General features: G+C 42.5%; 2 long non-coding RNA genes across 2 annotated transcripts in view; one reads left to right on the top strand and one right to left on the bottom strand.

The window, feature by feature from the left end:
* The window catches only part of LOC123345091, a 33,580-nt gene extending 8,937 nt beyond the window's left edge, over window positions 1-24,643 (bottom strand). Inside the window, exon 1 of the long non-coding RNA XR_006572713.1 lies at window positions 24,241-24,643. This is a non-coding gene — a long non-coding RNA (uncharacterized LOC123345091). The remainder of the gene's footprint in view (window positions 1-24,240) is intronic.
* Window positions 5,493-25,492, top strand: part of LOC123345092 — a 37,619-nt gene continuing 17,619 nt past the window's right edge. The window contains exons 1-2 of the long non-coding RNA XR_006572714.1: window positions 5,493-5,567; window positions 19,256-19,424. This is a non-coding gene — a long non-coding RNA (uncharacterized LOC123345092). The remainder of the gene's footprint in view (window positions 5,568-19,255; window positions 19,425-25,492) is intronic.

Genomic DNA, 25,492 nt, shown 5'->3' with positions numbered 1-25,492 from the left:
TTGGTGACATTAAGGTGCACAGAGCTGCAAGAGGGTGCTCAGGAACCACCTTTACAGGCCACTTCCAGCCTCCTGGAGCCCTAGTTTCATATACTTACACCTAGCTTCAGTCCCTGAAGTCTGTTCCATTCTAGGAAGGGGAGCTTTTGTATATTTAGTTGCCTGGGTGAAACTGCAATCCACCTGTCCAGTACTCTCCCTTCCCACTGGGGTCCTGCTCAGAGGCTCCCACTAAACACTGTCTGGTCACTGTGTTCAGCTGTTGCTACCTGGGGGAGGGAGGATACAAAGCCTATTCTAGTTTCCACTTCCCTAAGCGAAGTGGCATGTGTCCGGTTTACCAGCCAGTTCACAAACCGTTAATGCAACCATGAGACATTGCTACCTGCAAGGCAGACAGTCCAGTTATGTCTGGTGCTATTATGTCTGCAGGGGCCTAGTACAATTCAGCGTAACCCTTTCCTGGAAAGGGGAGTGAAGCATGGGCTCTCAAATGGGCACTGACCCCCATAATGTTGCTGCAGTAGATCACAGAAATGTGGGGCTGGAAGGGATCGTCAGAAGTGATCAAGTCCAGCCCTCGGTACTGAAGCAGGGCCAAGTAACCCTAGGAAAAAAAGCAGTGCCAAGTGTGGTAGCTTACTAGCCTCTCTGCAGTTATCACAATGAGACTGTATTTCTCCAGAACAAGGGGAGCTTTCCCTTCACTCTCCATTCTCTAGCGTGCTATCCAAGACAACAAAAGGAACCGTTAACATTTGTTTTTCTCTCCACCCACGTGCAGGCTCTCAGTGCTCTATTAAAGCCCCTTCCTACACAGGGTGTAGGCAGGCTTACGCCACATACATCTCAGTATATAATTTTTTCCTATCTCTCGGGAGCAACATTTGCTATGGTGACTGGCAGGGGGTTATTTTTGTTCTTCGCCAGGACTTTTGTTAACATGCTTCTCAGTCTCTGATTGCACCCACTCTGCTAGTGATCATACCGTATAGCGTGTAATGGCAGGTCTATCATGGAAGATGAGGGAGATGCTGAGAGTGGGTGGAATTGGATTGGGCAACGTATGTAGAAATTTCACGTTGTTAAAACTACACTCAGGTGCATTTACTTTCACCAAGAGTTACTAAGGAAACAAGGAACTGAGCTGCAAAAAAGAGCAGGCATTTCTTCTGATCAACAATAATCTATCCTGTATGCCAGAGTCCTTTAGATAGAGGGCTTGATCTCCGGTACCAAGCGGAGCAGCAGGCTTCTCAGCTACGTCCTTGTGCTCTTGTAGCAGTACTCCCACTGTGCCCCATAGCTATGGCAGCCTGCAAAATACATACCATAGAAGAGGTGAGGTCTGAGTAATTAGGAACTGAAAATTTCACCCTCAAGCTTGACACATTCTGCTATCCTCCCCTCCCCATGGAAATGGGATCACTTAATCAAAAGTTAGTGTTAAACTGATTTTGTTGCAAACAGAGAAAAGCACCACTGTGTCAAATTTGGTAGAAAAATTTAACTTGACAGGCATGAAACAAAAGGGCAATGCCTGGCACGTAAGAAGCTTTGCAGAAAGTTGTTCACTTGTTTCCCCAAGCTCTAATAGAGATCACTGACTAGCTACTCACATACTGCGCAATTTAGCATCATGGTAGGATGGTAGTGTGGAAATAATTGTGTGAATTCCCTCTCCTGCACTGTAGGGCCATAATACCTTGCAGTAGACGGTCCCATGTGTGTTGAGCGTTATTTTGCTGTAACAATGCAAGAGCTGGCAAACATACAAGCAACAACCCAAGTGCCCTCTGAATTAGTACACCTGCTCTGTGTTGTCTCAGCTGTAAACTACCCTTTGGAGTCTAGTTTTTCCCCAGGCTATCTGTGTTAACATTAGATTTCAGCTAAGGCTTGTTTTAAAAAATAAGTTTCATTGACTGTCAACGTGGCAGGGAAAAGAGTAGGGATCTGCCTGAGGGGTACAAAGTGTTAAAGGTATATTAGACTCCACAGTCTAAAGTTATTGCTATGAGAGCCTCTTCTTGTGAGGTTTGGAGTTGAATTTTGCAAATTCAAGGTTTGCATAGTTCAAATAAGTATCCAAACAGCCTGATCTCTGACCCTTTGAGGTTCACCCATCAAACTAGTAGAAACTGGTGTATAAATAACGAAGAGTACTTGTGGCATCTTAGAAACTAACAAATTTATTTATAAACAATAACCAGAATTAGACTTGGAGATACACCAATATGATTAGTAGCACCAGGCATTGATAGCAATGCCCACAATTTTTTAGCCACATCAAACCAGAACTGACTTTAAATGATATCACTCTATAAAGAAAAGCAACCTCTTATTACATCATGAACCTTTTGTTGAGCAGTCATAAATCTAAGTAGCTTTTATTGCTCAACAGCAAATTTGGAAAGTTCTATAGGGTAACATTATCAGGAGCAACATTTTTATTATGGAAGGAAGAATGTTTTGAAAAGAAAGCATAATCCCTGACTAAGTTATCCAGGATTGTAGCAGAGAACAAACAATTGTATTTACTTAATGGACTGTTTAGTTTCTGGGGATATGACATCCTAGTATATTTTCCCACCATGTAGAAAATATTCTCACACAGATATTAAAACAAACAAAAAAACCCACATAGTATCCACTGTAAGGGTTATGTCGCTTTAACCATACCAGTTTCAAACAGATTTAAACAAACAAAACCAAACAAAACATCTCTGTAGCCCTAGCCCTGAATTTCTCTGATATGGACAGCCATCCCCAAGGAACTGGTGAGATATTAACACCACATTTCATATAGACTGCCAAATGGCCATCCCATTGTGGCAAGTTTTTGGTCCCTGACAGGCTGGGAGAGATTAAAACTAGTGACCTAGAGGGAGAAAAGCTAAAGAAAAGGCCTCTTCTCTTGGCAGCCTTGTTGCACTACCTCAGTATTCTAAATTTTGCTCTTTGGGAGGTACTTCTCCACATGAAATGTCCCATGCAGTCACACAGTAGTTCCAGACATGCAAAAATCAGATCCAAACTATGTTTTTTTCCACAGGATATATCAGAATGAGGAACCTACAGTGGTAATTCTTTGAATTCAGTGGTGATTGTGTAAGAAATTTAACTTATACTCCCGGTTTGGTCATTTTTAAATGATTTATTACCACATCCTTTACAATCTAGTCAGTGTAATGTGTAAATATTTCCATTGCTCTGCCAACATTTTACCTGATCCCTGCGCAAGCAATGAAAGTTACAAATCAGTGAAAATTACAGGATCTCTATACTGACATCTACTTTGGCAAGCTAGCAAAAGAAAACCCTGCTGAATCTGTCAGACCTCTAGGGCTTTCAGAATGAGCGGTGACTGAAACATTTTTAGGTGAGCTAGCATTCCCATTGGGGATCCCAAATATTTCAAGAAGTCCCTCAGTTAAAAATGGTTTCTAAATTGCAGAACCAAATACTGTGCCATTAACACCTAGATGGCGATCCACTTTTTAGCAGCAGCAGATCAATATGATGTAGGGTTGAATGTCAAACCCAGAGTCAGTGAGAACACAAATTATGGTTTACACTTAAAACACTAATGAAGTTTTCATGAACTGATTTTGTAGGTTCTCTGTTAGAACCATGGCACTTCTAGAGCAAAACACAACTCTAGTCTGAAATTGAAAGAGGGCAAACTTTTCAAGTGACTTGGCCTCCTAAGTCACTTTTGAAAACGGGACTTGGTCATTTTGAAATTTTTACCTTGTATCTCTCAATGAATAGAAAGACTATTGTCTAATGAACCAGTTATCTGAAAGTGTGGTGGTCTTGCAGAGATGACTTGCAAAGTTGCTATGATTTATGCGGACTGTCCCTATCCATCCAGCACATACCATCTTGGATTCCATCCATTTGAGGAAGGGAATCCTTGACAGATTTTTAGAAACTTTGAGAAGATTCATGTTAGTTTACAAGTGTCAGTGAGCATTGCCTCTGCTGAAAGAGGCATTTTAAAATAAAGCAAAGCTTTTAAACCTTCAAGAAATGTCAGCAGAAAGAAAAGCTGCCATCTGCTGCAGCTTTCTCTTCAGGGAAAGCGTTTTAATTTCACCCTGACAAACGGTGGATCTACACACTCAGCTATGCTGCCCATTTGCAAAGATTCCCTGACCTGGGATTAATCACATATACCAAGCATGTGCATTAGCAAAAGCCTTAAAACACAAACCATGTAACTGCCTGTAAATCTTTCAAAGCCATTCTATTGATACTACATTTCAATAGTTCTGTGCATTTCTTTCTCCATTTGCTCATGTTAGATTTACTTTTACACAAGCTTTCTTCAGAGTTCTTCTGTTTGCTATTTATAACATAACCTTAGCAGCCATCAATTTGTTAAGAGAGATGATGTGGATGATGGACTTATGTTATCAGGTAGGGGACAGGCGATAATGTGTTTATGAAACAGACTCTGTTTTCATGCAAACGCAGTGACTGAAAAGCTAGTCAGGTAACATGCACTAAGCAAGCAGAGCTGTCCCTGATAAGTATGGTTTTCAAAATCTTTTCCATAAGAAAGTGTAAAAGGGACTTTCCTACTATGGCAAATGTGAAAAATGTACGTAAGTAATTTACTTGGCTCCTAGTAGAGATGAAGAGTACTGAAAGAAATCCATGAATATTTAAATAACTGACTGAACAGGCCCCTTTTGTGTTTGCCTTCCACAAAACAGTCTAGTGATCAAGTTTACTGACAGGATGTTTGTGGGAGCAGTGAATTCTAAAACGAATACTAGAAAATATTGATGTGAGGAAAATTTAAGTTTGCATTCCACAAGCATCCATGCAAGAAAACCCAATTCTAAGATTTCATCCAGCCAGAATAGAAACATAACATGCAGCTTAAGGTTACCAATCACCAAGATCATTTTGATAATATCAAATATTCACAACAAGCCACTCACTAATGAACTCCACACCAAGAATTTTTCATAACAGTCCCTTGGTAAAATTTCAAAATCAAATTTTGAGAAAACAGATCTATTGGCAGACAATTCTCAGTCAGAAGAAAGGTGAGATCCGATAAGTTATTATGAATTCAAACAATATATAATAGTAAATGCAAGTTTCTTTTTAAAGAAATAAAAATATTCTTCCTCTGTCTGAGCCTATATCAGAGTCATTGATATAGTGTTACAGGAAAGAGTAAGAGATCAGTGCATCATAGTAAGAGGACACATGTCAAGACATGAATCTGGCCCATGATTTTTGCCTCTAATTGCCCTCTTCCCCCCAACCCCCCAAGTTGGGACAATTCTGCAGGTATTTATACCTTGCCTATTTACATCAGGAGATACGGTACAGAAGTTAACTTGCTGGAAGAACCGATTAGGGTTTCTTCCAGCCAGGAGTTAACTACTGACCCAATTGCTACACAAACATTATGTACTAGGTTAAAACAAATCCTGGAACAGCCACGTTTTGTTTCGTTTCAGGTCACCGAGTCTTTCCCTCCAAGCTCCACATCAGCCCAGGTTTGCTTGAAACTCTGACAACCTGGCATGAGACTTTGAAGTGTGAGTAACCAGAGATTTTTGCCTGCTTGTTTTAGTTCCATTATGAAAGTGTTGCATGGTACACAGATGGAGGTGGCAAGTGCTCATTTACAATAGCTTGATCTTTCATAAAAAAACATGTAAAAATATGTAACCAATTATAAAACACTAGCCAATTTCATGTCTAATCAGTCTAAATGGAACTATTTTGCATTAAATTACATGAAAGATTGCTAGTCTTGTATGTCACATTTTATATACTGTACAGGACAAAAGCCTGTATATATGCCCAACCTTCTACCAAACAGTGAAAAGTTAAGAATGCAGCTTATATGAAATGAATACTCATTGGCACACAAGAGGGCAGATCTGGATATATTTTCCTAGGGAAGCTCACTGCCAGTGTACATCTATGAAAGATCAGATTTTATTTAATCATCTCAAGACCAGCACCACTTGCTTGTACGTGGCAGTGTCTGACCAAAGAGGCTGTGCAGACTGAATGTAAACATGCTGGTTTCCTACAGAGGGCACTCATTATCACAGATGTGTTGGGTTAGGAGTCCATAAGACAGAGTGTTATTTGTTCAGGGAGTGGGTGAGAATGATAACTTTTGATTGGCTCAGAGTTGGTTTGCCGGTGCTGAGAAATGAAGGTCATGAGGTAACTATATCTGGAGTTATTTATAAACCAGGTGCTCGCTGCTGAGAACAGCAACATTTGATCAGTGACCCTTTTCATTGCACAAAACCCCCAGAATGCATTGATCACCAGCAGTTAAACCTCCATTCTTCACTAGCAGAACGGCCTCCTTTCAGGACCTTACCAGAGGGCTAAATGTGTGAGGCAGAACTTGTCTGACCCTACAGCAGCAAGTCAATGGCATCAGTGATAAAACTTAAAAAAAAAGAAAAAAAAAGAAAAAAAAAGAAAAAAAAAAGGCCAGAATCAGCTCTCTGTATCTAAAGCATCTTTCATCCGTATCCAAACGCTAAACTAGCACTAGTAACATTTTCTTTTTTAAACCCCACAGATCTCTTGCCCTCAGTTTAATTATTTCCTCAGGGGTTGTTTTTCTTCCTCTTCTCTAGACTTTTTTTTTAAACCACTTTCTAGAACTGTTTTTTCTAAATGTGTGTTTTGAATTTACTGCTTGTGAAAGATGCTGGGCTTTGGAGACCTTGCTACTAGGTTCTGAGTACTAACTGGCCCCCAATTCAGCAAAACGCTAAAGCATGCGCTTATCCTTCAGGATGATTCCGCAAAGCGCCAAAGCATATACTTACGACCATGCATGGACTTAAATCCATTCCTATTCAGCAAAGCGCTTCACAATTAAAGTTAAGCGCAAAGTTAAGTCAATGAGACTTAAGCATATGCTTAGGGCCCAAAGAACACTGTCTGCCTGTCTATACTACCTCCCTTGCCATTGATAGCATCACTACAGCTGCAGCACTGCTAGAGCAACAAAGGGAAAATTTCATAAAAGTCTGAGTGTAAACAAGATCCTATTTTGCTGGCACAAGCAATAAAAGTGCAAACTTCCATGCATCCATCCTCAACTCTGACATGGAGGAACTGTCCCCAGTCAGTGATCACTCAGTCTCAAGTGACTGTAAGCTCTTTGGGGGCAGGGACAGTGTTTTTATTCTGTGTTTATACAGCACCTAACACCAGGAGGTATCCTGGGGCCATGACTGTGGCTTGTAGGCACTACTGAAATATAAATAAGTGTTTCATTTGATCCTTTACCCCTTTGCTGGAATTGCCTGTTGTGGGGGTACTCTCCTGTAATGCAGCATTGTTTAAGCATTTATACTACTTGTGTGTTTCGGTGTAGGACCTCATTAGTCAAACAGGTTGGGAAAATTCTGGCAAAATACTGTCGGAATTTGTGGATTCAAAACATTGTGGCGATTGTTCAGTTTCGATGAAGCTCGGACAGAACCCTGCCTGGTTTCCTGCCAACGTGCCCATCTGTTTCTTCAGCAGCCTACCTGCTGGATTAATCCATGCCTGGGGACTCAAGGTCTGAGGCTGTGGGGCAGCTCTGCCAGGCTAGCTGCCCTGACTCCTGGGAACTGGCTGCCTGAAATCCCAGCAGGCTGCTACAGAGTGGCAAAATATCAGAACAAGACACTACATTTTTGGTTTGTTCTTTCTTTTTCAGATTTCTGCTTTGGAGAATTTCAAAGTTTTGTTTTAATTCCAAATCAGAATGAAAATTTTTGAAGTCTCAAAATCCTCCACAAAATGGAATGATAATTCTCCATCCAGCTCTATTCATTAGTCACTTAAAATTGCTGCAGCAATAGAGATGGAGCCAAGCTTTTACCTTTGTATGGGAAATCTTTGGATTTAGAATCGTCTGTGGTATTTCTACTTTTATATCTTGCCTTAGCTTTTGGGGATTCTTTTTCCATGTCTTTTGGAAACTCCCCAATATTATATTTTCATAGAAAAATCTGCTAGGTTTTTCCATGACTGGTGTTTCTTATGACAGTATTGCCTGGGTTATGCAATGGCAGTGAATTCTCAACACATCTGTATCATTCAAATTGGTCAAAACTTAGGTGGCCATCTGGACAGCACACTAACTATTGCAACAGAACAAGAAAACCATGCAAAACTCAAGTTTTAATTTTTCAGAGGTTCATGCCACTGTTTTCTTTGGGTTCAGTTGCAGTGAATGTGACATCTCAATGTGAAACTCTGTTGAAACAATCAAAACTCCACAAAGCAGCTAAATTCCAATTCTTATTTCTTATTCTACTGCACCCTTTAGGTGTATAGGGCATCCACATGTTTCTGACACTTATTTTGGTCTTGTACTGCTCTGTTCAGGCTTCTGAGTGTCATGTTGATGGATCTAGTTTCTTTCTGTATTGTTCTGAATAATGTTTCTCTAGATCACCCTCTCTCTTTCTTTTTCCAGGTAGTGTCCATATTATCACTTGATGGGGAAGTCATGTTAGTGGCATCCTTAAAGCATGACCTAAATATTTCCATCGTTGTCGTCCTACCGTATTTGATTCTGTAGATTGGTGTGCTCTACCGAGAATTTCTGATGTTGTAATGAACTCTTTCTAATGAGCTCTGAAGATATTCCACAGGCATTTACTTTGGAATGAGTTGATCTTTTTATTAATTTCTGTTGTAGATTTCTATGGAGAGTGCTCTATATAAAAGAACAGACATGATGCCAGTGTTAAAAAAATAATAATTTTTGTGTCCATGCCAATCATACTACTTTTCCAAATCTTTTCAAGTATGTGAAAGTTTGTTGCTTTTTGGGGGAGGGAGGTGTTATCTAGCATGTCGTCACCATCACCGCACCTCCCTCTCCCTAGGTAGGTAAAGTGACTTACTTCTTCTGTGTTTCTTTATCCACTCTAACGATGTCCATATACTTAGTCTTTCCCTTGTTGATGAAGAAACCAACTTGTTTTGCTGTATCTGCCAAAAGTTTCCATTAAGTCATGTGTTGAACTAATCAGGGCAATGTCATCAGTAAAAATGAGGCCATCCAATGGTGCTTTATCATTTGTCCATACAAATTCCTTGGTTGCCTTCTGTGGTTACTTTCCTCATGGCATAGTTAATGACCAGTGCAAACAATAGTGGGGACATCATTCACCCTTGCCTTACTCCAGTTGTCTCTGCAAACCATTGACGGACATCACCATCACTGACTGTACACTCAGCATTATCATATAGATCCTTGATGATTCTAATTATTTTTGCCTACACTGTGCTATAATTCTCCAGAGACTGCCTTTGTGTATGCTGTCAAAAGACTTCTGGAAACCTATACAATTTATCACAAGAGGTGTTTTCCACCTCACACTTGGTCCTATAATATTTCTGAGAGCAAAAATATGGTCTGCACATGATCTCAGTGGTCGAAATCCTGCTTGTTCCTCTCGAAGTTTAAGGTCTATTTGTTTCTTGATATGTTCCAGGATGATGATGCACATGATATTCCCCAGGCACTGAGAGTAATATGATTCCTCTCCAGTTATTGCAGATGGTAGGGTCAAGACCATGCATCGACAGGGCACAATTAAAAGACCCAAACACAAAAAGTGCTTTTCATCTTGAACTGAAGAACTGGTTTAGTGTTCTTATGGAGTTAAACTGAAGAAAACCGTGACATTGATATTCTGTGGAAAAACAGAATGTGCCATCTAAAATGTACTAAGAAAGTTTTTTAACAAACACCACCACCATCTTAAAGGGAAGAATGGACTTTGGTAGTAGTGGAAAAGTAGTATAAAGCAAAAACTCATGGATGCTAAGTTGTGAAGAGACAAACAAGTGGCAAGGAGAATATAGAGCTCTAGACAGAGGTAAAAAGGAGTGCTACAAGAGGCTGAGGATGCTAGCCAAAGAGGTGACTTTATAACCTTGTGTAAGACAATTAAACAACTGACAGGAAACTTTAGCAATACTGGGTCCCCTATTAAACATGCAAATAGAAACTCTTAATACCGAAGAAGAACAAAAGAAAAGATGGCAAACCATTTTCAGGCTGTTTTAAATAGACCAAGTCCTAGTCAACTACTACAAATACATGATGAAGACCTAGCACTAGAGCTTGATATTGATTTAGGAGATATTAAAATGGAAACAGTTAGAAAAACCATCAGTAAACTCAAAAATAGGAAAGCAATGAGAGAGGATAAAGCACATGATGAAATAGACCTCCAGGCTTTCATTGTGTTTTTAGATAGAATATGGAAAGAAGTAAAGAACTCAACTCAGTGGAAGAGAGACCATATTGTATAACTGCTCAAGAAGGGCGACCTTACCAATTGCAATAACATGATTACAGTGAAAAACCATAAAATCAGCCCAGCTTTGTTAAAACAATTTGCTAACTTTCAATGAACTTGATCTGAATTCCAGTGAATCCTGAAACTAGGTGAGTGGTTTCAGGTACTACCCAGCTTTATTCATTAGTAGGTATAATAATTAGGGCTCTGATATTGCCCCCAATAGACCCCAGTGCCCAAGTGATGTGCCACTGAAGTCAACAGGGTTCTCGGCAGGTATCAGAGACACTCATCAAGATCCACTTGCAGGGTCAGGGTCTAAATATGGTAGCCGACTCAGATTTCATGGACTGTTAGTAATGTTTTCCTTCTATGGTTTTATATGTAATCTCTTGGCCCTTCCTTAACTGAGTTAAGGATGTTGTTTTTGAAAGAAAATTTGTGGTTCAAACTTTTAAATCAAGAATTGCAGCACAAAGCCTGTTGTCTAACAGACACCAGAAACATGACTGCACTGGCTATGAAGATGTGTCCCCCTACCTATTCTTGTCTGGCATATCCATAATGGCGATAGTAAGTACAAACTGAAAGGCATAGTGTGTAAATGGTCATGCATGTCAATACAAGAATAAATAAAGATTTTCTTCTGTATTAAAAATCTCTTTATTAACTGCACACCTAACACAAATAGCACAAGACATCCTTCCTGCCATCTGCTCCAACTTTGAGATCCTGGACTGTGTGGATGAATGTTGCAAGCATTGGCTATCCTCCTACATGTCCTCATATGCAAAATGGTATTAATTGTCCCCATTGTCCCACTTCAGAAACATACAGCAAACATGAGAGGTGAACTGAAAGGTGCCAACCTCTGAGCTCAGGGTCTGATGTTCCTTTTGCAATAGCAACAGTACTACTGTCTGAAAGAGACCTCAGCGGGTGTTTCCCCTGCACTTTTAATGTTAATGAGATTAGCCAGTGTTGCAAGAGAAAGATTTATATAATAGCTATTATTCAGTAGATTTTCTCTCCCCCTTGTTTTCCTTCTTTCTCTCTGCCCTGCTCTCTGCTACACTTTATGCTTTTTCCCTGTCCCACTTAATGTCCCCCTTTCACACTCATTGCTTCTTTTGCCATCCTCCTCCCACTCCTAAGCAGAATATCCACCACCAACCCAAGACAAAACACACCAGTTTCAGCTGTGCTTTGGGTTCATTCCAAGCACAAAATATGGAACTCCATGGAAAACCCGCAGTAAGAGTCCCATCAACACCCATGAAGCAAGGCTGGCAACGGCCATACAACTCTACCACTAACAAAGGTCTCCAAAACCAAAGAAAGGGCCGGGGGTAGCAGGAGGGGAAGGAAGATTAAGCAGGTCAATGGGCCTGCTAATTTTCAACTAAGGATGGGTCCAAGTACAACCAAGACCATAATGAAGAAGGTCAGATCTCATTCCCAGCCTTGCAGCTGACCCTTATCTCTATTAGCCCTGGATTCTTATCTGTTGAGCCCTAGATCCAAATATCCTTGAACGTTTTGGTGTCCAGGCTCCCTAGTTTGCAATTCAGGCTCCATCTCCACTTTCGACTAGTCTCCTGTTTGCCTTGGTTGTATTAAGACAAGGCCCTTTTCTTTCTGCTGAAAGACAAGGTACATTCAGCAAGTCTCTGTTTCTGATCATATTGCCTCATTGCAAAACTTGAGGCTATATCTATCTTTTAAAAAAAAATGAAAAAAAAACCCTTAAAATAAAAAAAAGCTGGTTGTGGTGTTAACACTATGAAATGAGCTAAATCTTTGCCATTTTTAGCAACCCTGAGACTGAGAGAATCAGAGGAACTGAAAATATATGCTTCATCACCCCTAGGAAACTCTGCCATAATATTTTTGGTTGCATAAGCAAACTAAACTGGAAATCTGGAATATGTTCAAGACCTTTTGATCAGGGAGCTTTGCAAGTGCAGAAAAGTAAAAACACAGACAGATGGGGATTAGAGCTGAGCATCAGGAGAATAATTTCCTCTTTTAATTTCAATTCTGCCAACATATAAAAAGCATTAACAATCCAGTTACATAACCCACATCATCAGAACCCCTCTATACTGAGCAGTAACGCTCAATGTAATTAAGGCATTGCATATTCTATGTTTGCTTCCCAGTGGTAGGCATCTTTTCACATGCGCAAATGAAATGCACTTTGAAAATCTGGACAGACAGATAGATCAAAACCAGAACCATTTATTCAAACCACCAAGAGCTTTGGGAGTTCAGATAAAATGGAAACAGGTTCCAAGCTATTGCTGGTTCTACAAAACCTGACTGACAATCTTTTGCAAACCCCAAGCCACCCCTGTTTTTTGTCAGTCTCTACAATTAGATTAATGTTATTGGAGGAGGAAGGTTAAGTTGATGAATAAGCCTAAGTATTTTCACCAAGCGCTTGCTATTTGTAAGGGTAGTCCTCAGTATATTTTGCATTATTCTACCACTGAGTATGATCTTTGAGACAAGGCAGCACAGTATTCAGAAGCTGGTAATAATGCCACAAATTTAGGACGGGCAGAGACTATGGGTGATAGAACAGGTCGTGTTTTAATTCTTGCCAATGTGTCTCTTACCCTTATAGGGAATACTTTTCCAATCTAGTCATTCCCCTCATGCCCAAGCCTATTGGTGAAGCTAGTGAAGCAGTGAAGAACCCAGCTTTTGTCAGCTCAGAAAGCAAAGAGTCAAGTAGCTTCCTTCATCACCATTAAATTCCAGGATCAACTGTCCTGGATGCAGTTGACTTCTTTTGAACAGGTTTTGAAGAACGGGTGATATGACACCTGGATTGGGAACCATTTCCAATAGGGAATGGCCATCTTAGCAATCAGCTCATTATATCGTTAGGCCACATCTGCTAAGCAGCTGATTTTTGTGTGTGCAGATTTTGCTTTTACTCAGACTTCACTGTAGTTATGTGTACTCAGCTGTTCAGGTGGGGGAAGGGAAGAGGACTGAGCTTTCTCAGTCCATTTCAGTTAACTCAAATAGCAAGGTATTCAGTTTCTTGGTTTTGTTTTTATAACCAAAGTTTCAGAGCAGCCTTAGTAAAGTCTTTGCAGAGCTAAAACCAGCATATCTGCCCACGGGACGATTTCCCCTGTTGAGGAATCCCAGATTGGCATAGGCCAAAATATTGTGACTAGTGATGTTGGGTGCCCAACCTGAGAAACCTTAAAAGGGGCCAGATTTACAGAAAGAACTGAGCACCCACTTTTGCAAATGAAGCCCTTTTTAAGGTGTCTCATGTTGGATATTCAGGAATGGAGGTGTTTAAAATCACAAGTCACTTTTAAAAATATTGGCTCCAGCATTTAGTCCAATGTTGTATTTAAATGTTCCAAGGGGTAGTGCTTTCATTACTTATTTTTAGAGATGTTTCACTGTCTTAGGGGAGTTTTTTCATAGCAGTCAACCGAAACAATTTAAATTTCTTCCTATCACCAATACTCAAACTCCTTGTGCCTCCTTAAGTAATAATCCTCCCTCGTTTGTGTTTCCACACTGCAGATATGTTCCTCATCCCCTGCTGTTGCTTACCCAAGCTATACATATTTAGCTCTTTTAATCTTTTCTCATAGGTCAATCCTTTCAGCCACCCTCAGTTTTGTTTCTCCACAATGAAATCAACAGAGATTAGTATTTTAATCTCAATTTTCCCATTCAAAAAACAGGAACTTTATAAATTGAATGTCTTGCTGAGTTTTGCATAGTAACATTTTTTAAAAAGTTTAGATTTTTTTCCCTTCTCTAGTCTGTATCCCCTCCTCTCCCTAATTTTTCCTACTCAATGTTTATCCCCTCTGTGGCCCCATCTAGAAACTGCATTTGTTCTAGTTTTAAACCATGCTGAAATACAGTTGTCAGTTAACATGGACAGAGTTAAAACTACGAGGAGTCCTTGTGGCACCTTATGCCCAAATACATTCGTTAGTCTCTAAGGTGCCACAAGTACTCCTCGTTGTTTTTACAGCTACAGACTAACATGGCTACCACTCTGAAACCTGTCACCATACAAGAGTTAAAACTGTACTTAAACTGTATAGTTTTGGGCCTGTCCACACTGGGCAGCAGCAGATTTAACCCGAACCAGTTTTAAACCAGGTTCGTCTGACAGTTCCTGGCCCAGTGCAGACTGGGGATTTGGGACAGTACCATATAGGCATTAAGGCAAAAGAGTTAGTACCATAAGGGATACCAGTAGTTCCCTCACGTGTGCAAACAAGAACTTATTCTTACCTTGTTTTCTGCTAAGCAGGACAGCATTCAGTTGCTTCTATTTTCCTTCCAGTTAGCATCCCCTTTCTCCCAAGCTCCCAGTTGTAAAATGAAGCCAGTGAGCGCAGCCTAAGAATTACTGTTAACAACCACTAAACTCATAACCACTGTTTAAATTACAAGGGGAAGGGGGCGCTTACAGAGGCCAGGCCCCCTTATTACTTTTAAGGGCTACCTCACTTCTGTCTCATGGACCTCTTACTTCTGGTTACTGTTTAAATTAAAGCAAGACACTTGACATTCAGCCTCCCCCCACCAACACTTTTCCCCATAATTCAAGCACTGCTCATAATCCTTTCACCTTCCCCTTGTCCCAGTCAGACTCCTCCTGTACTGGTAAAATACAGCTTCCTAAGCCTTGCCTGGGCCCAAGTTCAGGGAGTTGCAAACAGCTTGAGTTACTCTTTGTTTAGTGACTGCCCTGGGTCACAGAAGCCTAGGATAGAAGGGGCTGCTAGTTTCAAACAAACAAACAAAGACACATCCCCAGAGTTAGAGGTACTGATTTCTAAGCAGGAGGTGCCTGTCCCTAATATACCAGCTTCATTTGATGTACATGTGCTGTGGCAAGGAGGCCAGTTCCAGTCTCATGCTTCCTTTGCACTCTCTCTCCTGCTTCCCCACAACCCATCTGAATTATTCCCATTCTCTCTCCTCACCCAGTTACCTCTTCTCTCTCCAGAGCTGACATGAATTACAGCCCTTGGTACAAGTACTGGTAACATGAGGGGCTGCATGACTGTAATCTTGGAGGGTATCATTTGTACAAGCAGCATCTTGCTTGTAAAAGTCCTTTCCCCTTATGGGCCTCCCCTCCAGGCATCTCTCCAGCAGTCCTAGTTCACCACCTAGGCCTTTTCTATACAACTCACGTTCTTGGTCGCACGCCTGGCCTTCACATTCCTCACCCCTGTATCCTAGCTCACGCTCCCAGTCCTCCCTTGGCCTCCTCACCACCCCAATTCATACTCCTGGTCATGTCCTCAGGAATTGCCCCCTTCCCTCTCAAACCCCTGGCCTCTCCACAGACGCCTGACTAAGCGCTTCAGCTAATCACTCTCCTCACACTGCTGCACTGATTCCACTGTGGAGGGAGTAAGGGAGGAAGCTGCTCGGTGAGGCCTCCTCAGGCTGTGCATAGCATCTCCCAGCAGGGGCATAGCGGGAAGTGCTGCGGTCGCTGGTGCTATCCTTCTTTGCAACTTGCTTTGTTGGCAGCATGGATCACCAGGCCTTGGTCAGTGGCAGAGGGTGAGTAGATGGGAGAAGGACACAGTAGGTGGGAGGATGGGGAGGATGTTCAGTTTTGTCTCTCCCTCCACTCAATTTTTCTAGTAGAGTTGTGGGGAAGACAGTACTGGAGGGAAGGAAAGTTGGAGGAATGGGGGATCTCACCCCTCCTTCAATTGCTGTGCATATGAATATAGCCCATAACGGCTTCAAAACCACGCTCTGCACCTGAGAGACCTTGAAGTCCCAGTTCTGTGAAGGCTGTGCCCACACAAACCCTTACTCCTATGCAGAACCCCATCAGCTTCCTAGTGAATGGCCTATGTGTGTGGATCCCTAGGATCTCGGGCCTAATCCAGAGTGTGATTTATTTATTTTTAAAGAGTTCTGATATGGTGGTGCGCCGGCAAGCTGTGGGAGTCAAACCAACCTTAAGCGGTGTTTGAAACCAGTTCAGTTAGTACTGTTTTAGCCCCACTGTACACAAGGCCTCTGATGGAGACTCCAGCCCTTCCCCTTCTTTAATCGTATGTAAATGTGGTTTCCACAAGAGTGGGGATACACAGTTATTTTATTTATTATTTTCTATGGACAATTAGTAATAAAAATGTTTTTTTAGGTAATACCCACCATTAACACACTGCCAACTAAAATACCCCCAGCCACCAGCAACTAAGATTTTCTCAACCCCAGTCCCCCCAGGAAAAGCCTAGTTGAATAGGTGGGCATTTGCAATGTGGCAAAATTTGGACCTAGGTGGAAAAGCAAATTCTAGAGTTCAGGGCTCTCCACTATCTCCAGCCCCAAGATGTAGCTGTCCAGTGTGCCTGTCCATTCCAGCACCAAAGTTGACCTCCACTGTTGCAGTATAACATGGAGAGAGCCAGATTCTCAGATAAACGGGGACCCAACATACAAAAGAGTATTGCATAAAAGTCTGATTCCGTTCATAGTGAAGTCCATGGCAAAATTCCCGTCAGTGTGGGCACAGTTCCTATTGACCGCTCTGCCAAGGCTTCTCAGTCCTAACCTGCAGCTCTCCTATCTCCTATTACAGTTCCAAACCTATCTTTAGCTGAGACTGACAGCTGAGCTAAATTGTTCCATTATGCAGTGACTTTGTAATGAGGAAAAATGTATTGTGAAGGGACCACTTTCTAGATGAGATGGTAGTTAAGTCTTCATGACCAGTTCAATCATTGACTTCTGATCTGAGGCTTCTGACTAGGGCATAATTGCAGGGGTGATTTTTTTCTTTCTTTTTTTTTTTTTTGGTGATGCGCATACCTATTGATTATGAAGCACATTGCTTATTTCACTGCTTGCTTATTTCATGTAAACTGCCATTATGGAGAAAAATGTTCCAGTCACTACTGAATTCAGGCAGATTTGAACCAGTGACTTGGATGTGAAAAGTTGACAGACTAGTGTCCCATGCTATACTTTCTCCCACCCCTGCGATAATGATGTAACACAGTGCTTGTGTGCTGATTTACATGCTCAAACTACTTCAAAACATCAATCTTGAGCCATAACAATAGGACCATCACAATTACATTTATGGAATAGGACATACTTTTAAATACATCAGATGAATTCCAACCCACGCTTTGGAGCATTAAGACAAGCTCTTAAAAACTGAGATTCTGTCTGCTCTATATGGACATTAAAGATCTATGGCACTTTTTTTAAGTTGAGATGTTTGCCACAGCTAAAATTTCCCTGACCACTCCCCACCATTATGCAGCGTGCCATGTGCCAATTGTCCATCTGGCTGCTATTCTCCACCCCAGGAATAGATACATTTGAGTGCTGCATGAATTGATTCCTGAATGTCTTTTGTCAAATGCTTTGAGACCCTTCTAGATAATTTCAGTGTGAAACATTACTATGAAGGTACAGCTACAAAAGCAATGGCATGAGGGCCAGGATCATGAAAGAGATGGAAAAGGTGTTCAGCAAAACAAGCTTTTAGAGTTTCTCTCTGTGTATACTTTGAAAGGGGTCAAAGGTTCATTGTATGTTGGCAAGCATGTGAGTGCTGTGTGTACACCACAGGCAGTAATTAGATCATCTTTCTAAATTATGTTATCAGGAAATATCTATAATATTTGTATGGGTCTAAAATGCTCTAGATTATACTCTGAGAATAGAATGTTCTCTGCATAAAGAGTGAGCTTGTATTAAATCAATGAGAATGTACTCAGCAACATCAATTAAAGTTAATAGGATTTTTTACCACAGCATCAGGAAGCTGGAATAGTTTAAAATACTTAAGTCTCCTAACCCTCTTTGCTTCCCTAGGAAACTTTAAACCCCCCCCCCCCCCAAAGCTTCTGGGACATTCCTAAGATTTTATAATAAAATGCTTCTTTTCTCTTTTACTCAGGATTTTATATATTGCTCGTCTGCATAGTATCTGAATCCTTTATATAGATATCTTTGCTTTTCATCCATAGATCTCAAATTCTAGCACATTTTTTGCAGACTGAACTGCAGAGTGATTAAGGTTTCACGTTTTCAACAGTGTCCACTAATATTAGACACCTCATTCTTTAGGTGCCCACCTTGAGATGCTTGAGGCCTGATTTCTGAGTTGCTGAGCGCCCAACACTTTCACTGACGTAAATGGGAGTTGTGGCTGCTCAGCAGTTCTGAAAATTGGGCCCCAGGTGTCTCAAGATGAGCATCTTAAACATTCCACCTTTCCAAAATGAGCAGACACTTTTGACTAGAAGGTCACAAAACAAATCCATGACAGAGCTGGTAATAGAATCAAGGTCTTCAGATTCCCAGTCCAGTGCCTTACTCACTGCATTCAGTTACAGAAATGGCACAAATCTGGGTACTTTGAATGTGATTAGTGGCTGTTTGTAGTACTAGCAAGTGGAGTTCATATTTAAATGCCATACAAACAATTATCTGTTGGGTCCAATGGACACTTGTTGGGGCACTTGGGACACTAACCTTAGTTTACCTTCATTATAATTTCATGCACCATTCACAGTGATTAATTCAGCTGCAAAATTTGGATCTGGATCTAGATATGAACTGCCCCTAAGCTCAAGGCAGTTCATATCAGAGTGTTTTGATTCAGGCCTAGCTCTAATCTCCAAGTTCCTCAAATAGCATGGTGATGAGCTTGTGATAGTTGGATAGCAAATCCCCCCCTGGATACTTGGTAGAGAAAGGGCCCTCTGTAGAATTATAAGCTTTTTCAGCTGAGCTAATTATTCAGCTGCTGGTATTTCTCATTCTCTGTATTATACAGGACAGCAGATTCCATTCACAACTCATACACCAAATGGCTTTAGGACCTTCAGTTTTAGTGGTTTGTTTTATTAATATTTGTTTTTTAAAATGCTTTTTCCCTTCAGGCAAAACCTGCTCTCTTTTCGTCACAATCCCTGTAATGAATTGAGGTATACAAAGCTGGTCATACAATACGTATCAGCAGCGCGCGGAGAAAGACTCTTAGGGAAGAGTTTCCATAGAAACACTGACGTCCTGCCCTGCTAACAGGACATCGAGTTCCTTGAACGGGAGGTATGTTTTTTTTAAAGGAGCAGTTAGATGGCAGAAAGCCAACCGAGCAGAGCTATGATTGCTTCTCCCAGCAGAATAGGATTTGTAGTTGGGGAAAAAAGAAGCTACCCTTGTATTATAAAATGTATGCTTTGATGACTAAATGATACAATATGTATCATGGTAAATAATTAAACTGCTGACCACACAGTGATCAATAGAGAGAGCCAAAAAATGTAAAAACGGTATTTGAGGCTGTGAAATAATGCTTCTAAAACCCTGTCAGATTTTGTCACAGATCTCATCCCTAGGTGCCTTAAATTCAGCACAAACCCACATGACGCAGACAAAAAAGCTCCAAGGGGCATCCAAGGTTGCACCTCAATGGTACAGCCTCCCTGGTTGGCCTTGGATTGAGACAAATGTTTTGCTAATGCTCTAGTTCTGTATTTTAAATGGCCTCATGCTTACCAGGCTAAACAGTGGCAGAGCAGCTGTGTCTGGAATATATAGCTTCTAAGGGGAAGCACAGTCAAAGGAAATATTTTTATTAGCAGGGTCAGAAATCATGCAAAATAAAACTGGATTATGCAAAAAATCCACCACTGAAAGCTTTCTGGCAGGTTTGTTCATGCTAATGAGATATTTTGGTACAGAGAAAGACACACAGATAATCGTAATAAATCTGACAAACATAACCTTCTCAGAAAATATGGCCTGGTATCTGCAGTAGTGACCTGATTGAAAGCTCATTGAAGTCAATGGGAGTCTTTCCATGGGCTTCAGGAGACTTTTGCTCAGATAACATGCCTGATCCCCAGTCTGAGAAAGAGAGCAGCCATCTGAGTGAATATCCTTTGGCCTCAGCATTATTAACTTCCTCAGGCTATTTTTGCTTAAACCTGGATATCTTTATCAGAATTCAGACAACTATCAGACGCAGTAAAACACATCTCTATTCAGATTCTTATACGTGCCTGACTCCAGAATATCTGAGCACTCATGATGAGTTATACAACGTGAGGAATATCTGTCATTTACAGTTCTGTCTCCATTCCTCTCCACAGGATGATATAGTGCTTGCGTGTCTTTTTGTTAAAGGTGATGTTCTATGCAGGGGCGGTGAGTTATATGGGCCCGTGGTGCTTTGGCTCCTGCAAATTCAGGGCCCGGCTCCACCTATGTTGGGGGCTGGGTCTCTTCCCCGGCCGCACCTGCCGCCCCCACACGCCTCCCCCGGAGCATCCCCCAGCCCCGTGCGCCTCTCCCAGGCAGCAGGCGGCTGCCCCCTGCAGTTCCACACTGTGCTCCCTCTCCGGCCGCTGCCGGTTACAAGAGAGCAGTGCCAGGGGCAGGCTGAGGCAGCTGCTGTGCCTGCAGAGAGAGGAAGGGAGGAGGCGCATGGCAGCCCCCCCTAAGCCCCGGCAGGCAACTCCGAGTTGACTCGGAAGTGTTGGGGGGGGCTTATCCTGGCTGGACCTCCTGAGCAGCAGCCTGGTGGGAGCTTGGGTGAGGGTCGTGCTGGGGGAGCTGGGGAGGGGCCCCCTCTTCCCCAGAGCTCACTGCTGCTGGGGAGAGGGCTGGGGGAGTCCTCTCTGGCCCCCAGCCCTGAGGCAATCTGCCCGCTGCACCCCAAACTCCTTATCCCTAGCCCAGCCCCATGCCCTGCACCCCATCCTGCACCCCAACCCTCTGTCCCAGCCCAGAGCCCGCACCAAGCACCCAACCCCCCTCCTGCACCCAGCACCCCAAACCCCCTCCTGCACCCCAACCCCCTGTCCCAGCCCAGAGCCTGCACCCAACACCCAAACTCCCTCCCAGAGCCCGCACCCACCCCTGCACCCCAACCCCTGTCCCAGCCCAGAGCCTGCACCCAGCACCCAAACAACTGTCCCAGAGCCTGCACCCGTTCTGGGCACCACCAAAAATTATACAAACCTGCCGCTCCTGGTTCTGTGCGGTATGCATTTTTATTTGTGAAGACAAGGTGGAGGAAGAGTCTTTTGCATTTGGACTGGAAAGTGTTGAGGTTTCAGGTAGTTTCTACTTCCTGCAGAAGTGGTTCCACAGTTTGGACCAGCCCCAAGAATGTTCTGTTTCCTGTGCAAACCAAGGCCATATTATTCAAAAATATTTAGTAATTTTGGGTGCCTCAGTTCTTGGGCACTCAACTTGAGACACCTTGATTATTCACCTTGATGATTATCAGAGAGTGATGAGCATCCACAATTCCATCAGAAGTTAATAAGAGCTACAAGTGCTTGGGATCTCTGAAAATTAGGCCCAAATTGTCTCAAGTTTGGCATTCAAAATCAGAGGCCACTTTTGAAAATGTTGGCCTCTATAGCTTTGTACTTGTCATGAGATGGACCAAGCCCATTGGCTGCAGCCCCTGTAGAGTATGGTTTTTGCATTATTACTGTAGCTACTTCAAACTGTATGGTGAAAATAAAATTGCAAACCGCTTCAGAACCCTAAGTTTGTGACAATATTTAAAACTCCTGTTAGTGAATTATAGGAAAGGCTCCCATTGACTTCAGTGGGATCAGTCCCTGTCTGCAGAAGGTAGAACTGCTCTATTTGCATAGGGATTGTTTTAATAAAACCTGTTCAACAAGGTGTACTGCAAAAATGGACACACAAAGGAGGACCAGCAGCAGGTATGTGTCTGAGTTCTGGCAAAACATACCTATTGGCCCAAAAAGGTGATGACAGTAAATGTTTTCAAGGGAAAGGTAAGAGAAAGAATCATATTAGATAATAGACAAGACTGCCAAACCTCTTCATAGCACCTGAAGTGTAAATGTTTCTCTATACATTAAAAGAACGACTTATAAATAATCAAGATAACATGGAAGAGTCACTTTATGTAGAGAAACTTTTCTTCTAAGAAACCAGAGGGATCTGAGGGCTAATTACACTCTGTTAGATTTTATGTCAGTTTGGAAGGTGTTCGTATATATCTGCATGACAAGTGCAGTTTAAATACTTAGACAGATAAGATGCATGCACACCATGAAGGGCACACTCAGACCTAGGAATGCACTCTCCCACAAAAACAAAACAACTGAGTCATGGGTGAAGGCTAAAGGAAACACCTTGAATTGTGATCTCATAAGCTAGGTAGTCAGGTGTGGTCAGTATTTGGTTGGTTGCCCCAGGGTGGTGTAGAAAGTCCTGATGACTAGTTAGGTGGCACTCTTCCTTCTAAGAACTTGTCTATGCACACACTGCTTTAACTATCTTGGTTTAGAAACTTAATACTGTTAAAGCGGGACAACTCCCTGGTGTGAATGCGGGCTGCATGCGGCCCATCAGGGTAATCAACTGGCGGGCCACGAGACATTTTGTTTACATTTACAATCTGCAGGCACGGCCCCCCGCAACCCTCAGTGGCCGTGGTTCGCTGTTCCTGGCCAATGGGAGCTGCAGGAAACAGCAGCCAGCACATCCCTGCGGCCCGCCACTTCCCGCAGCTCCCATTGGCCAGGAATGGCGAACCGTGGCCACTGGGAGCTGCGGGAGGCCGTGCCTGCGGACGGTCAATGTAAACAAACTGTCTCACAGCCCGCCAGCGGATTACCCTGATGGGCTGCGTGCGACCCGCGAGCTGCAGGTTGTCCACCACTGCTTTATACCATATAAACTATAAACAGTCTGGTTACTAATCTAGGGCCCCAATTCAGCAAAGCACTTAATCTCATGCTTAAGTGTAATTGAAGCCAATGGGATTTAATGCATATACTTAAAGTTAAGCATGTGTTTAAGTGCTTTGCTTAATCGGGGCCTAAAGCCAGATGTGAAAACTCACCAGCGATTGGCAGCATTGCTCAGGGCCAGCTCCTTTTTCTTTGTTTTTATTGGGAAGTGCTGCTTCATAAAACCCAAAAGGTAAAGCACCAGAATAGGCATGAGAATGGTTATATGTTAAAAAAGGGTAGATGGCAACAGGAAAACAACATGAGAAGAGGAGGTCTCATCTCTTAATCCTTTTCATATATCTATAACTGTAATAGGCAACTAGAGACTCTCATAGTCCCGAATGCTAGTTTATGTGTCTGTCTAACACTATCCCCTGAAATATATCTCTTTTCATGTAGGTCCCACTCCATGTCCATTAACTGCAAAAGTCACCATCTATTTGGTTATGAAAATAATTTACAAGAGGACTTCCAGCTTGCCTTGATTTGTAGTTTTCTCACCTGCAGTGCAGTCATTTCATGTTACCGTTGTTGAGTCTATGGTCGGCCTTAGAGAGACCCTGTGTGTTGATGACAACAAGCGGCATAGATTGTGTGTAGTTAGTTTGGGAGCTGGAGAATCAAAAAGAGCTGTGGAGTCCTATCTGTGTCCAGGTGCATAAATAAATTATTGCATTTATATTCATTATAGCTGAGTCCTGGCTCTTTTCCACTGTCCCTCCTTGTCAGTCTCTGGGGGAGGCCAGGCCTCCCTCACTGTCACATACCTGCAAAGGTGAGCTCAAAGGGGGGAATTACCTACAACTAGTGTTCTGGCTCTCCAGCTGGGCAGAACAGTACAGCAGCCAACAGTCAGTAGGCTCTGACCTGCCAGCAGGGCAGCGTAACTAAGCAGTCTATGAGCCTCAGGCCCAGTCAGGGCGGCGCACGAATAAAGTCTAGGGGCTCAGGCACAGGGGCCCGAGGTGTGCAGGCTTCCGGGCCTAAGGAGGGGGAGTACTGCCATCCCCAGGGGAGGGTTGAAGGGGGGACATGGGCCCACCCAACTCCACCACATCCCAGCCCAAGGCCCTAACAAACAGTGGTGGAGTCGCCTGCCACTGGGTCAGCAGGTAATCCACCCACAGCACACTGACCTTGTATCTGGCCGTTTCCCAACCAGATGGTTGCCTGGTTTCCATGGGCTGCTTCCTACTCTCCCCCTCAGGTGTACCTGTGTCCGTTGACTCAGGGATTGCTGGCCAATCTGCAGGCAGCAGCCCCAACAGCTCGTCAGTGTCTCACTCGGCCAGTAGCCCAGGGAGATCCAGCCAGGGAAGCCCCGGCAGCTCCTCGGTGCCTTGGTCAGCCAACAGTCCTGGGAGTTCTGACCAATCCTCAGGAGGCAACCCCAGGAGTTCCTCTGCTGGCTTCAGCAGCAAGCGGGATGCATCTGTCTCCTATGGCAGCTCCCACCCAACTGAGCTGCAAGGCCCGCCTTTTGTACTTCCCCTTCCTGTCCCACCTTTCCGTTTCAGGCGGGGCAGACATGACTCTTCTGGTTTGGCCCACCAGGGAATGTGTTGTGGTCCCTCCTTGTCATTCTCTAAGGGAGGCCACGCCTCCTCACTACATCCACATTCATCCATCAGCAATGTCAATGATTGAGGTAGCCATCGTACCCAACCTCATACTTAGTTCCATCTTCTGATCTTTCATCCACAAGATTTGCAAAATGTTTGCGATATCTGAGAATTATTGCAAACTATATGCATGAAATGATTTACCATCTGAAAAGCCTTGGCCAGGAATCATTTAGTCTTTGATAATTTTTTGCTACTGTCAGAAATCAAAACTGTTTCTTACAATAAAGAAAAATAAGTTGCCATCGCAGGCTTGTAAATAGAGGTTTTTGTTTCCCAAACGCGATACAAATGTGGGACATTGAACCATTTTGCTGTGTTACAGTTACATTCATCACAAGACTATTGCAAAGTCATCAACTTCTCACTTCAAATAACAAACCAGAGGTTGACAGGACAGAATAAAAAATAACAAAATGAGGATTACAACATCTTAAAGACAAGAACCTGGAAAAAAAAATTAAACATGACAGTAACAATTACAGCCATCTAGTGGGCAAAGTTAAAAAAATAGCTGATAGAAAAATACATGTACATTTTTTAAAAAAATTGCAAATGATTTTTTTAATGGGCTGGTGCCATTTTTTTGTTTCTTTCTGATGGATAAATAAGACCAAAACGTTTTTTTAAAATGCGCTTTTTTCCTGCTAATTTTTGACCTTGGAAAGCTCAGGAATGCCAGCTTTGGTCTGCCAATTCTGCTTTTGTTCAGAGACTTGAGGTTCTCAGAGGATGTATATTGTTAGTGCTCACATTTTAATTGAAA

The sequence above is a fragment of the Mauremys mutica genome, chromosome 12, assembly GCF_020497125.1.
Source record: "Mauremys mutica isolate MM-2020 ecotype Southern chromosome 12, ASM2049712v1, whole genome shotgun sequence".
Classification (NCBI taxonomy): domain Eukaryota; kingdom Metazoa; phylum Chordata; order Testudines; family Geoemydidae; genus Mauremys; species Mauremys mutica.
This window is presented reverse-complemented; position numbering and strand designations above follow the sequence as displayed.